Source organism: Schistocerca gregaria, chromosome X (assembly GCF_023897955.1).
Source record: "Schistocerca gregaria isolate iqSchGreg1 chromosome X, iqSchGreg1.2, whole genome shotgun sequence".
NCBI lineage: Eukaryota > Metazoa > Arthropoda > Insecta > Orthoptera > Acrididae > Schistocerca > Schistocerca gregaria.
In genome coordinates, this window is record NC_064931.1 from 578,154,090 (window position 1) to 578,170,617 (window position 16,528).

Below are 16,528 nucleotides of genomic sequence, written 5' to 3' on the forward strand. Positions count from 1 at the left end.
ATCAACAGCTTCTTTTTATCGCTAGACGTTACACACTTTTTTCATTCATTAGTGTCATCAACACAAGCACTTCTCATAGTGTCATCGTATGGTAGGTTTTAATCACAGTTTCCTGGTAGTTCATAACTGCACTGTTCACGCGCGTACAGTGACAATTGACTGTCACTGCCGTCCGTATTGTCGCGGTGGGTGATAGCACTCGCCGCTGAGCTGCGTTGTCACTCGTATGCGTGGTGCTTACATCCCAGAAGAAACTTAGATGCTACCTGGGAAGTGCTTTACTTTACTTTACTTTTCTTTACTTTACTTGAAGATTCCATCTGCTGCAGAATCTGCCATTGGATTTGCTCCACACTTCACCACTTGACTGTTCGAGATCACACGAGGCAAGGCACCCCTTCACATACTTTCGTTCTAGTTCCATGTGTCACTGCTCATATATCACTTGTGTCTATCACTAATGTGAGCATCTACAGTTGTCTTTCGCTCTTTAACACGTGTACTTTAGCGTTACATTCTTGCACACAATGCAACACATTTTTTGTGCTTTAGTATACACTTAGCGTTTTATGTATTTGCATGGTACTAGGGCTCTCTTTGTTCTATGTTCCCAATGGATCGGAATTTTTCATTCTTATTTACAATAACCTTTAAGTTTTTATAAACAGTTCACACTTAGCAGTTTAACATTACTATTTATATTGACAGTTTCTCATCTGTACAGCCATTTCTATGTCTTCCGCATGCGACCATGGGCCTGATACGTACGGATTTGTCTTCGTGGGTTCCTTTATTTAGCTTTTCATTTTCTCGATTTAAATGTATGAATACAAACATTTCTTTATTTATGTCAAGTCTAGTGGGAGCCGGCCGCTGGTGGCCGAGCTGGTGGCAGGTTCGAATCCTGCCTCGGGCATGGATGTGTGTGATGTACTTAGGTTAGTTGGATTTAAGTAGTTCTAAGTTCTAGGGGACTGATGACCTGAGATGTTAAGTCCCATAGTGCTCAGAGCCATTCAAGTCTAGTGGAACATCCTTGTTCGTCCCCATGACTGCCTAACGACTTTACTACTGCAGGATTAACGAACGTAGATCAACACCAAAACGAAACACACAGAAACCATCGCGATAGCACGAATGTGCCAGTCCAACGCGATGAGAGTCAGTGACTCCAAGGTTTACCGAAGACCCTCATGGCCCATCTGTTTTCATACATTCGAATTTGCATTCACGTAAAAGTAAAAACTCAGAAAGTAGTAACTTACTAACTGCAGGTAATTTTTTTCTCTTTCTTATTTAGATATCTTGTTCATGCAGAGTTTTAGTTACAGCAGCCTGTATTTACTTACTGAGCCAACGGCCTTACGCTGGGATAGTCCTTGGATGGATGACCCTCCGGTCTGCCGAGCGCTGTTGGCAATAGGGGTGCACTCAGCCCTCGTGAGACAAACTGAGGAGCTACTTAATTGAGAAGTAGCGCCTCCGGTCTCGTAGACTGGCGGGAGATCGGTGTGCTGACCACATGCCGCTCCTTATTCGCATCGAGTGCTGTCTGTGGACTGAGAATGACACGGTGCTCTGTCGGTATTACTGGGCCTTAATTTAATTTGTATTTACTTATTTATGTCAAGGAGGTTGTTTTCTTCATTACTCTAGTTATTCAAAACTACAGGTTTGACAAGAGTAAATTTTTTCATTAATATCAAGTCGGCCTATATTGTTCATTAACCTCTGACTCCTCGCTCTTAGCTAATAACTGCACGTCACACTACCAGTAATTGTTCACCATCATGTTTGTACATTCAACATCCTGTTTCATCTGTGTATGACAAATTAATATTAGTGAAAGTAGTGCTCCGTCTTCACATCTAGTATGCGACCCTTTATAAACTTAAATATGGAGGTAAATCTTATACTACAAAACACAAGAAAATAGTTTGAACATGCAGTGACTACACTATTTGTCTGCTTATTTATAAAATAAATTAGATGGTGTAGTTCTTTTTAGTATTATGCATTTCTATCCTTTGAGTCTTAATATTTACTACGATCTTGTCGTTACTTGTGATAACTATTATGTATTCATGTCTTTGACTTTTCCTTTTAATCTATACAAATTTCTTATACCTAAGAGTATTGTATATCAGACAATTTCAGCTCTGATTATTTTACAACTTATCGGTACAAAAACACCATATTAAATAACATAAAGTAAGAAGTATAAAGATATTATGCTACTGTACGTAACTTACCAAGTCTTTGTGCTGGTAGAGTTATTATGTTTTGTTTCCTTCTCATCCTTCAAGCACTACAAGCACTCCATCTTCAAGCCACGAGTGGCCTACCGGAACCATCCGACCGCCGTGTCATCCTCCGAGGAGGATTCGGATCGGAGGGGCGTGGGGTCAGCACACCGCTCTCCCGGTCGTAAGATGGTATTCTTGACCGAAGCCGCTACTATTCGGTCGAGTAGCTCCTCAATTGGCTTCACGAGGCTGAGTGCACCCCGGAAAATGGAAACAGCGCATGGCGACTGGATGGCCACCCATCCAAGTGCCGGCCACACCCATCAGCGCTTGACTTCGGTGATCTCACGGCATCCGGTGTATACACTGCGGCAACGCCATCCTGCGCTACATATTTTCCTTACCTCTTTCTTTGCACTTTAGTGCTTCATCCATGGGGTGGGGCAAGTAAATAGGCGGTAGATATTGTGTTGACAACCTTTAACAATTCTGGGTTAGGCGTCGTGATTGCCCTACACTGTTTTAATGCATCTCTGCAACCTTGTTTTTAACTCACCTCGTGTTGATTCAAATGGCTCTAAGCACTATGGGACTTAACATCTGAGGTCATCAGTCCCCTAGACTTAGAACTACTTAAACCTAACTAACATAAGGACATCACACATATGCCGGAGGTAGGATTCGGATCTGCGACCCTAGTAGAAGCGCGGTTCCAGACTGATGCGCCTAGAACCGCTCGGCCACAGCAGCCGGCGCACCACGTGTTGGATTTCACACTCACGTTATTATTGCATGACCTTGTTCCATTAAAACAGTCAGACTGTACATCGTCATTATACAGAAGCTTCACCCTGACAATATCTGCCATGTCCTGCTTTTGTTTTTAATAAACCTACAATGACTTTTTCGCCATTAGTAGTGAAAATACACTTTGCCACGTGAGAGATCAATGACACAGTTTCTTTCACGGGGAACCTCCAATTCTATTATGCAGCTATCAGATAATCCTTTCATATTTCGTAATATGCACTTCATTGCTCTGTTTCCCAAATTTAATTCAATCTGCGCGTGCCATTTTAGGTTTTGTGGTTCGTGCCAGTAGCGTCAAAAATTCTGTAGCTCTGCACTATCAAGGTGAATATGCTTTCTGTGTCACTGATCTGCTCATGGAAGCTGCTGGCCATAACATTAATCATGGCATCTATATCCACAACAGCAATAGTGGGAATCCCTTCCATCATCGCATCAACAGCAGCTTGTAATACTTCTTCTGTCAGTTTCTTACATGCCTCACGGTCTTGGCGTAGTTCACCAAACGTGTCTAAGTCATCACTGTACCTCATCATATTTATGTTGTGTCACATCAACCATCGTCACTCCACCCCGAGACATGAACCGGAGAGCTGAGTACGATCGCTCCTAGTTTGTTGACCCCATCAGGGGCCAGGTGGAGCCGACACCTCCACTATCGCATAGCTTAGTTTTCAGGTGGCCACCAGTTTTGGTTGTCAGGTTTCGGCCAGTTCGGATTATTTTTAAGATAGGTTGTAACCCGTGTTCGGTAGTTTACTTGGGGTGGTCCTGCGTTATTCACTCGATGCTGCCCCTCGCATCACTTGGTCTGTTTTTTTCAGTTCCCGTTATCGTTACCTGTGGATGGTTACTGAACCCAGGTTTATACCTGCCATCATTTTTCTTCATGTTGTTATGGTACATGGTGATGTTTCAATTCCGCGGTCTGTTCATGTTTATATATTAGCCGTGTTGCTGCACACCACTGCCATGTACGTTCACATTCCTACCACTATTGTTGTGAGCTCTGCTGGCTGTCACCTGTTGAACAGCGCCATTGCCAGAACTGCTCTTTAAATCCCCATGCATGAGGTCTAGCGAATCGAGAACCAACATAAACCGTTCCAGGTCCACTTCTGTGCACGCATTAATTCTCTTTGAAATTTGCAAGTAATTTCGATTTTAGTAATTTTATTACGTCATTGTGTGATATGGGATCATCCAATATCTCGTCTTACGCAAATACCGTTCAAAATATTTCCATAAACATTTGCAACAAGACTTTCTCGAACTTTTCATACGTTTAACATATTTCTGCTGTTTCTATAGCCCATAGAGTGGCATCTCCTTGTATATATGTTACGGCCAAAGCCAGAAATAACTGGCCGTCCAAATCACAAAGTGGCCAATGTCGTTTTAAATTGGTCCGCCAATGTCCGACCTTTTCCTGGTTTCGGGATTCGGCCGGTCAATTCGCGAAGTGGCTACGACCTATCGGCCAAATTCCGAAGAAAGAATCCCAGCAGATTTGATTGAACAATTTCAAATTGTGTAAGTAAGGAGACGGACAACATCGATGTAAATTGACGGGATAATGTCCGATATTTTCTTCAGTTCTGGTCAGCCAGTGTGCGAAGTGGCGTAGGCAGATCGGCCAGAATCGGAAGATAAATAAAGAGTGAATGGAAATGTAAAATTTCATGCTGTAGACGATCAATTTATTTTATCAATCTCACTTACAAAAATATAAACTTCATAAAATCCATTCACTTTACAAACCTTTTTTAACACAACCTATATTCACTTATTACAACAAGTTATGCTTTTATGACACTTGCAATTACACAATATTTTCTTATTTCTGAATTGCACCGATTTGCGGCGCATTTGGTAAAGCAGTTGCATCGATTGTACCTTTCACCACTGGTTAGTGACTCTAAAGACGACATGGTTCGTAACGATTTTTCTTCTTTGTCCACGGATTCCAGAGTAAGCAGTTTCTCGTGCAGAATAGAGAACTCGTTTCTGGAATATAGTTACTTGAAAACACCTCGTTCTGTTCCCAGCATGTAGAAAGTGCCTCTGACTTTCATTACAGCTGCAAGAACGCTTCTGGCATCTCCGCTATCTCTCTCAACATCTGGTATACTGATTCAAACATTGTTTTCGAGTTTTTGCAAGTGGAAATTTTGCAACTGCATTTTTAAGCATCTTTGTACCTTATGCTTGCAACTTATTGTGATCTTCTTCCCTTTTCTTCCAGCTTTCTTGTTTATTATAACACAGTTTGCAAATAATTTTCCCTCCATATCCTTCTTCTGCTTTATTAGTTCTTCCACAAATTACATCCACATCTTTGCCGCAGGATATACAACAACGAGTTGCACTACATTTGAAACGTCCCTTAGAAAAATTATACACGACTGTGCTTAAACTGACACACAATATTTTTAGCGCAAAGCAATCTGACTTTCAATAATCCCTACAAAAGAATGGCCCTGACTAACATTAACCTATACCTTTCACAAATCACTTACCTCACAAAAAATATTCGTTACTCGAACTACTGCAATACAGCGAGCACCACTACTGCCAGCTAAATAAAAGATTCAAACTACGGAAGGCACTAACTACTGATAAGCAGAGTCAGCAAATGAAAGATTTTAATAGAGAACAAACAATGTACTTACTTTAATAGTCATAATATATATATATCAGTTCATGACATCAATTCTTACAAATTTCAAAACTCCGCCATCTCTCTCCCCACGTCTACCACTGCTGGCGGCTCACCAACTGCGCAACGCTACGCGCTGTTAGCATCCAGCTGCCGCTGCCCAACACTACAATGGCGAGTATTACAACAATGCCAACCAGCCACAGACTGCACACGGCACAGCCAGTGATTTTTTCGCACGGAGCGCTACGTGGCGTTACCAATAAGAAAACCTAAAAAGCCTACTTACACATTCTTGTTCACAAACCATACAGAATATTTTCACTTCGTTATTGTCACGTAACTGGTCTCGAGTTTCTGATGGTTCGATGTCCACGACGGCAGTTTCATTGCTGGGAGTAGTCCCCACATTTATAGCATCTTCCATTTCTTGTTCGACTTTGTCAAGGACTTCCTCTGTCACTGCGTTATCAATCATTTTTTTAGGCAGATTTGAAGTGCTCAGCCCCACTTTTGCTCTATAGCCAAACAGTGCCTCGTATTGCGACTGCTGAACTTCTTGATGAAAAGAATGGTTTTTCATGAACTGCATGAATTGAAGACTCGCAGCCCAATGTTCTGAGCTATTTTTCTGTATCCACGTCATTATTATATTTGGTACATCCTGGTTGGCCCGTTCGATGGACCTTGGTTTTGACTCTGTCTGGGTTTTCCTTGAACCAGTTTCATTTCAGGCCACATGCTTTTTAGCTCATTTATAACTTGGTTCGAAAACTCTCTACCATTATCTGACTGCAGCACACTTGGAGAACCTATAGTGATAAAGATGTTAAGCAAATGGTAAGAAACTTCTTCTTTTTTACTTTTCAGCGGTCGTAGTAATATAAACTTGGTTAACTGATGTTGGTAACTGAGCATATACTTTTACTCCCCGTCAGGGCTACTTTGCATGTCTATCAAATCTATCTGGCATTTTGAATTAAATTCTTCAAATATTAGAGGTTTGAATACTAAACCTTTCTTTGGATTAGACAATTAAATCTGAGAAGTCTTGCATAAGCGAAGATACAAAGTAATGATCTCTTTGCTGCCGTTTCTGTCCTTAAACTGCAGTTTCTTCTCCATCCGTGTGAGACCTCCATGTCATATTTCCAAGTGAATATCGAGCAATATTTCGAAGACCTCCTCTGTATGGACTTAATACAAAATAAGACTGTTGTGTAATAAGTTATTTTCCGTCAACTTCGATAACTTCATATTTTCTTAGTCGACGAAAGTCAACAAAATCTTTTCTCTGCTTTGCTTTGGCTTGTTTAACATCCTCTATAAAAGAACGGGGTCTATCTCTTGTGATTATTCCGCAATTATTTGCTTTTTCCTTGCAGCATCGTGTCCAGGAACCTGGTTTTCATCCAAATGTCGTTTCTGCATTTGCATGTATGCCACCTTCATTGTGAATATCGTTCCCATGTGAAGCAGCCATGGGGCATCCTGCGGAAGAATGGTACGAAAAATTGGAATCGAATGTACACTCCTGGAAATGGAAAAAAGAACACATTGACACCGGTGTGTCAGACCCACCATACTTGCTCCGGACACTGCGAGAGTGCTGTACAAGCAATGATCACACGCACGGCACAGCGGACACACCAGGAACCACGGTGTTGGCCGTCGAATGGCGCTAGCTGCGCAGCATTTGTGCACCGCCGCCGTCAGTGTCAGCCAGTTTGCCGTGGCATACGGAGCTCCATCGCAGTCTTTAACACTGGTAGCATGCCGCGACAGCGTGAGCGTGAACCGTATGTGCAGCTGACGGACTTTGAGCGAGGACGTATAGTGGGCATGCGGGAGGCCGGGTGGACGTACCGCCGAATTGCTCAACACGTGGGGCGTGAGGTCTCCACAGTACATCGATGTTGTCGCCAGTGGTCGGCGGAAGGTGCATGTGCCCGTCGACATGGGACCGGACCGCAGCGACGCACGGATGCACGCCAAGACCGTAGGATCCTACACAGTGCCGTAGGGGACCGCACCGCCACTTCCCAGCAAATTAGGGAAACTGTTGCTCCTGGGGTATCGGCGAGGACCATTCGCAACCGTCTCCATGAAGCTGGACTACGGTCCCGCACACCGTTAGGCCGTCTTCCGCTCACGCCCCAACATCGTGCAGCCCGCCTCCAGTGGTGTCGCGACAGGCGTGAATGGAGGGACGAATGGAGACGTGTCGTCTTCAGCGACGAGAGTCGCTTCTGCCTTGGTGCCAATGATGGTCGTATGCGTGTTTGGCGCCGTGCAGGTGAGCGCCACAATCAGGACTGCATACGACCGAGGCACACAGGGCCAATACCCGGCATCATGGTGTGGGGAGCGATCTCCTACACTGGCCGTACACCTCTGGTGATCGTTGAGGGGACACTGAATAGTGCACGGTACATCCAAACCGTCATCGAACCCATCGTTCTACCATTCCTAGACCGGCAAGGGAACTTGCTGTTCCAACAGGGCAATGCACGTCCGCATGTATCCCGTGCCACCCAACGTGCTCTAGAAGGTGTAAGTCAACTACCCTGGCTAGCAAGATCTCCGGATCTGTCCCCCATTGAACATGTTTGGGACTGGATGAAGCGTCGTCTCACGCGGTCTGCACGTCCAGCACGAACGCTGGTCCAACTGAGGCGCCAGGTGGAAATGGCATGGCAAGCCGTTCCACAGGACTACATCCAGGATCTCTACGATCGTCTCCATGGTAGAATAGCAGCCTGCATTGCTGCGAAAGGTGGATATACACTGTACTAGTGCCGACATTGTGCATGCTCTGTTGCCTGTGTCTATGTGCCTGTGGTTTTGTCAATGTGATCATGTGATGTATCTGACCCCAGGAATGTGTCAATAAAGTTTCCCCTTCCTGGGACAATGAATTCACGGTGTTCTTATTTCAATTTCCAGGAGTGTATTACATGTGATCAGCCTAGGTCCTACTACAAAATAATTAGTACCGGTGTGATCGAGTACTGATTTAGCGCACGTCCACTAATTACGTGAGCTCAAAATGGAGGATATTAGTCCGGCAAAACCCCACCAAATCTCATTTAAAGGTGGAGGGCAATTAAAATCTCGCTTAACTTTTTAATGCAGAAAAACCCAATTATTATAAAAGATAACATTTTGCTTATAAAATTAATCATGAGCACAGACAATATTGAAGTACAGACCAGCCTTTATGAAGACTGTAATTTGAACTGAATGCATTATACGTGTGTGTGCCCAGGATTCCCCGATCTGAAAGGCGTGCCGCACAAGTGGCAGATTTCATTTGGAAGGTTCCCTCCCAGAGCAGCCGATTTCGCACATGTCAGTCACGAAAATCTGCGACTCACAAATGTGTGTTATTGTATTTAAAATGAATTTGCACCAAAACTTTTATAATGTGTGTGTTAGTTGACCTGGTAACAAGTTGAAACAAACGTCCCAGAGAGAGGGTAATCTATTGCGAAAGGAAACTAAGCTCAAGTTCACTGACAAGAAATCTCTTAGTGATCATATAAATTTAGATATTGAGAAGGTATGTAACGATAAGGCTCAGAAGGCGATACAAACAATTTTGTCTTTCATAGGAATAGTAAGGTTCAGTGACGTTTGTCTACATCAGTAAAAGGTCAACACTTTAGCGCTGCTAAAACGGTTAGGCCTACTACTTCCAAGAACCTTTTTGTCGGTCTGTCCGACGGCAACAAACATGAATACTAGGGCATACTTGGGGTTGCTGCGTTTAAAGCAAGGCGTTTTAAAGTGTCAAAAAAGTATTTAATATAGCCTGCCAATAAAAACATGATTTATTAAAGTTTTTAATCAGTTTTTAAACAAATAAAAAGCTTTTCAGTTTACGTGTATGTTCTAAGGTTTTTACTAGAGTGTTTTACACCGATTACCGTAGAGGAAACACACGAGTGCCGATAGAGTGAGTAAGGAATTAGGGCAGGTAGTATCGTCACCTAATTTGTATTAACTTATTTGAACAAATTATTTTTTTTAAAAACCGCGATCATAGACAGCCATTTGGCAGCTGTCCAAACAAATAATTTTCTTAAACTCCTTAAAATAAACTTCACAATAATTTAGTTATCATTTACTGGACCACTTTCACAGAAAAAAAAATGTAATACATGAAAGACAAGCTTTAAGTACGTTTAGTAAATATGTTGTTTATTTAAAAGGGCCATGGTAGAGCACAAGTGAAGTGGGGTGGAGCGGGGGCCGTTACATCACATTTCATGAAATTTCACACATGAAAGAAGTGGGAGCAAATAAATTAAAAAAAAAAACAGGCAAACAAAAAAGCAACTCACCTAGTTAACCGACGTTTCCTAACCACATCTGAAAAATGCACAAATACCACAAACAAAAATTCCAGAAAAAGTTGCAATACTCACAATTAATCCAATCTACCAGGAAGAAAAACAAGGCGCAGAGGCAGGACCTTCTCCGAAAAGTAGCAGCTACCACGTGCACGGCACAGTTAACACTGAAAGAAAGACAAGTGCTACCTAACGCACATTGTTGCCTCATCACAGTACGCAGTGCGATTTAGCCAGGGATTTCCCGACGTATGTGCAATCACATCGCGTTTTGGCCAGCAGTCTCAGGTCAATTCGTGAAATGGCTGGCCAAAGTCGAATGTACGCCGATTCTTTCAAGTAACAGGACTTTGGCCAATCCTCTCAGCCAAAGTGCGAAATGCCCGGCCAATTAGCGATCTGGCGGGTCTTCGGGCTTTGGCCGTAACATGTGTGTTGTTACTGATTTTTGTTGGTCGTTCCAGGATTGAGGCAATACACATCTGAATCCTCTCATGAAAAGGACTGGGTGTGGTGATTTCTCCTCCGGCAGAAACCTCTCAAACTGTCAGTGTTTCAGAAGGCTTTCTTCTAACAGGATAGTTGAAAAAGGCGGTCCTCTGCCTATTAGTTTGAATGAAGTGTTCGTACATGGACTGACCAGTCACGCTGTTTCTCTGTATTGTCTGTCACACAGATGCAAATCACCGACAACGCCTCCGGCGTATGTGCTTAGCGCAGATGACTCATGCATGGTCCCTTTGGTCATGGCTAATTCTTGCCGCATGTGACTGGCCTGGGCATTTACTTTTCGCGCCATTGTGTATTTCGTGTTTTAATTCTTCTTTAATTTGTTTTAGATCACTATTTACAACATCTTTCGATGCGCTGAATTCACATAACACTTCTTGGCGTACAGCCTGTCCAGCCACGAGAAATTCGCTACTAAGTGATTCATTTATGTGGGCTTCCTGTGTCCGCAGCCGAAAAGGAACTTCATTTTTGATTCTTGACGCTGTCCATCAAAACGTTCCTTGATTTTGACTTCCTGTTCCATGACCATATTTTGAAATTGTTTGGTAAGTTGCTACACAGAAATTTCGAAGTGTCCCTAAACCCTCCTGTTTCCGTACGTATTCGAGTAGTTTTCATTAATCTGATGTCACTGTTCTTTTTCTATCTGGTCAAGCGTTACTTTTATCTGATCTGCTTGATCTTTTGATGCATGATCAAGTCTTAATTTAATTTGATCGGACTGTCTTTTGCCATGTTCATTTAGTTTGTTACTGATGTCACGTGAATTCTATCAATAATAGCCCACATCATTTGGTCTAATACTGGCATAACTTACAAGAGGATCTGATATTGCAGAATGTTGAACTACTGGGGATGGGTGTATTGTTCCTCAAACTCAATGGCGGTCGTGTCTGTAATTTTGACGCTATGCCGCACGATGTTACCATTTTCGACATTCTTTTAGCCTTTACTTTCACCACGTGCTCTATGTTATTCATTTTGTCAATTTTCGTCATAACAAAATTAGAAATTTAAAAAAATATGTCATTAACTTTACCGGAGCGTGCATGCGTGTGAGCAAAGCAATTATCAGTAATTGGATTTCTTACAGAATTTTCCAGCAGAAGCGCGCCACATAAAAAAAATAAAAATAAGAGAGAGAGAGAGAAGTAGCGCCGTAGCGCCGACATTTAGCTACTCTCTGTCCATAAGCGGTCATCTTAATGCCACGAGCTTTGAACATGCAACACTTAATTCAGTTACAGATCCTTTAAATTTCAAGTCGAAAATTTTGATAGGATATTATCCGCCTACAATAAATCTCACGTTTATTGAAATTAATAAGCAAGTAATTAATCAAGGAAGCTGGTATCTCGTATTTTTGTTGCTTGTGGCGATGGCTGCAATTTGGTTTTGTAATGGTTCAAAAATGGTTCAAATGGCTCTGCGGACTATGGGACTCAACAAATGTCTCTGAGCACTATGCGACTTAACTTCTGAGGTCATCAGTCGCCTAGAAATTAGAACTAATGAAACCTGACTAACCTAAGGACATCACACACATCCATGCCCGAGGCAGGATTCGAACCTGCGACCGTAACAGTCACACGGTTCCGGACTGAAGTGCCTAGAACCGCACAGCCACCGCGGCCGGCGGTTTTGTAATGCTCGACAATATATTGGATGTCTTATACATGCATATTATGACTCCTTTTAATGTTCTCTTTCTCCTCAGATTGGTCTTTATACTTTTCTCTCGCCAGGTGTCGTGTTCAGCGTGTTACATGTAACAAAGGAAATATTTTTGATACATGTACATACAATTTGTTCAGAATTCTAGAAAAAGATATGCAGCTTGGACTCTGTATGAAAGTAATTATTTAAACGACACAACGCGATTAGCAATCAGTTGTTCTACTCTCGAACAATGAGTGCAGTATCCTGACACATATATCTGAAGTATAGAAAATCTCACACCATAAATTAACGTGGTCAGCTATAAGATTGTACAAATGACTTGTAGTCCTATTTGTTTAAAGTCAGTTATTCAATAAATAGGACAATACACAGAGAGCCCTAGAAACATACCTCCTGTCATGTCGTCTGTAACAGTGGACGTGACAGACGTGAAGAGGAAGTCGTCTTTTATACAATATTTAGTTTCAATAAAAATGAAAATGTCACAAAGAATGTCTTTTTCAACATCTCCCTTGCAATGTTTATGCACTTCATTTAATAAGAACTGATTGGTTTTTAATACAAGGTGGCGCACGAAATATGTTACCAATTGTTTCTTTCACAATTTAAGACGCACATTAGATATCCCGCTGGGATCTCTACAGTAGTACCAGCAGAGCTTGGAAAAACAAATGAGTTACGAAATGACGTTTAATTCACGATACTACCGCTAGGAGACTAGTAAGCAGCAATGGCTGACAATGGAAGACACAGCAACGATCGGCAATTGTGTTACTTTTTCATGAAACTAAAAGCCTTGTTTTGACTCAGAGGCGTTTTCGACAACAGCTTAACACACGATGGATCCCTTGCAAGAAGACCATCCACAGGTTGTACGATAAATTTTTACAGGAAGGAACAGTATTGGAAGCGAAGGGACCTCGGCCTAAGCATGTTTGTTCGCCGGAGAATATTGAAGCGGTACGAGTTGCTGTACAGAGAAGTCCTGGGATATCGTCTAGAAAGGCATCAGTGCAACTGGGATTATCCAGATGCTCCGTTCAACGCATTCTTAAAAGTGACCTCCATATGTACCCATACAAGATGATCTGTGCACAGAAGCTCACTGAAGTACACAAGCAGCAGAGACTACTGTTTGCTCAGTGGGCGGAGGATAGGGAAGAAACTCTCAACTCATTTAGACGGTGTGGTTAACAAACAAAATGTACGCTTTTGGGCCACTGAAAACCAACAAGTGCTTCATGAACGACAACATTATGCTCCGAGGATTACAGCGTGGGCAGCAATTTCCAGTCATGGACTCAATGGACCCTTTTTCTTTGAATAAACTGTGAACAGCGAGCGTTATTTGAGCATGCTTCGCAATAGCTTCATTCCACAGCTTCTTGCTACTGCCTTGTCCTTCAACATGCAGTGGTTCATGCAAGGTGGAGTAAGGCCACATACTGCAAACAGTGTGTTGGAGTTTTTACACGAGCATTTCGACATGCGGATCATTTCACTCAGGTTTCCAGGTCGCTTCAATGACGGACAAAATTGGCCCCCCAACAGTCCAGACCTCAATCCATGTGACTTTTTTCTTTGAGGGTACCCAAAAGAAAAATTTTTCCCGAAACGTCCACGTGATTTAATGGAGCTCAGAAGGCTTATTCTTCAAACTTGCAGTGAAATTACGGTAGAAATGTACCGTAGGGTAACCACTAACTTCAGTGTTAGTTTGAAGGAAGTTAGGAAACGAAATGGTGGACATATTGAGCATGTGCTGAGTTAGAACAAATCTCCATGGACGGCTCTTCATTGTAGTATATGTTCGTTGCAGATTGTATTGACAATAAAGTTTATATCCAAAAACAAAATGGTAGCACATTTCGTGCGCCACCCTGTATATTACACGTTTTATGGAACATTTTGCTTTACTCAGTAATTGGTTCATCTTAAGAATTTACCAGAAGAAGAGAAAAATTAACACACTTATTATAAGATGCGTTTTATCATCAGGGGTACAAATACCGGTCTCATCGCCTGGCTGGGGATATCAGGGTTCGGCAGGCACCGAGTGGATCGCGCGGCTGGGACGGTCTGACTTCAACTTTCACCCAACGTCCCTGCAGTTGTACACCAGCAGGCGGTCCTTTCAGGACTACAGTTGTCCGATGGTGGTCTCACGCCGTAAGGCCGCACTACAGCGTATGCTGACTCGAAGACTCGCTGATTCCATCCCGAGCCTTCCCTACGGCTAAAATTTATATGAGTCAGTGCGGGATTGTTGCTGAGTGCTCTCAGCAGGTGACACGTACGTCGTTTGCCGTAACACCGCCCCAGTGTCGTACATTGTGTAACTTTGTTGGTCACTGACCGGACAGCCATGTTGCGGCACGTGTGGTTTATTGCTGCACAAGTGGGTTGTGGAAAGTAGTATGCTTATGTCCAAGGCCTTTGGCTTTACTCGGGGAGTTATGGACTTCATTTTTCATCGCTTAAGCTGGGGTTGGTCGAATCCAGATTTCCATAGTTATGAGTCGTTGAGCGCCACCAGGCTTTCGTAGCCATAGCTAATGTGCGTACTTTAGTTACTAAACCAGCATGCAGCAAGATGGTAGAATTTTGTACCAGAGGATGTGAGGCTTTGGCTTATCGATCAGATCGTGAGAACATTACAAACCTGCATCAAAAAACAGACCTCGTCTGTAAGATGGGCTACATGCTAACGGCGCTAATCGCTTTTCAAATGAAACAGTCAATAGTGGGCAAACTCTGGGATATCTGCCATACCCCAGTTGTTAGAGACTTATGGTAACGGAACATTGCAGATTCAAAGACGGATAACGATCATATCGCAAGTTCAGTGATAAGATAAGGCGTCTGGGCTATCATGTTACACATGTGACAGTTGATCAAGCCACCTTCCTGGTCACCCCCATACCCTTCTGCACAGGGACACCTGAAGCAATTGTTGTATGTGATACATTCAAGGTCACCCTTATCCCCCCTATCTTTCTGGAGCAATAGGAATCTAGTTCCCCCTCCCTCTCCTCCTCCATCTATTTCTAGATCAAATGCATGGTCCTCATCATTCCTATTCTGTACACTGCAGGGACAAGAAGGATCATGGAGCCCCAGCAGCAGAGTTACCCAGTTTAAAAAATGACGGCAAATATTACCATAATTTACAAGATACACGCTTTCACTTTACAGTGTTCAGCTGAATTACCATAATATTATGATGTTACGGCATTTGCTGCAAAATTTGCGGAAAACATCAGTCCCATAGGTGACTTTTGTGACAAAGTTTTATACTACTTAAAAATGGCAGCTAATATTAGGACAGTGAAGGTCCAAAACTGCCACCATCAAGTTTGTATCTTAATTTCACTCTATTAGCAGCAAAATATTGGGCATTTCCTGTAAGCACTCCACCTGTCATAGCTATTTACAATTGCAATCTATTTTTCCATAAGTACCCGCTCCTTACGTATGAGAATGAGCAACTCCCACAGCGCGACAAATAAACTATTGTTAAGAGAAACGCGTCGCTGCATTACTAATATGTGATTTCATAGTTTATTAATAAACTTTGGCATAAGCACTCTGTCATCATCACTCTGTCTGCATCTTATGATTTAATATTTGACAATCATCACACTGCAACAAATACACCGTTGCTAGAAAGTGGAAATGGCCAAGGAGTACTCCTTTCGAGTATAAAACGAGTATATAGTGATACTGTCATTCTGCAATAATATAAACACGAAAGTTGGCTGTGAGAAGTACACTTCTTCGAGATGAAAAAGAGGCTGTGAGCTACACTCTTTCCATCTCCAGTTTTTTCAGGTATTTGAATGTAAGGCACGTGGAAATCTACGTTATACATCCAATTACACTGCTCTTCTGGAGTACTCGATATTCTTAGCCAGCAAATTCCATTTCAAAATCAGGAGGAAGTGTATAGGCCATAAAATACTGTAGTTTTGTAATGAAACACTTGCTAATGACATCAGGGGGTACCCTACACAGCATCACTGTACTTAACAAAATATGACTAATAGACATACAGCAAACTACGTGACATGAAGAACGATTCAATTAAACTGTGGGAAAAATCAATAAAGGCTTGATTCACATGTGAAAGTACTAAAAGCAACTGTAGATTGTTGTATGTGTGCTATACATCCCAAACATGGACCGTAGCCAGAAGCAAATCGTTTGTACAGATGCAACATTTCACTATATCACTTACTCTCATACATCTCGAAATAAAACAAAAG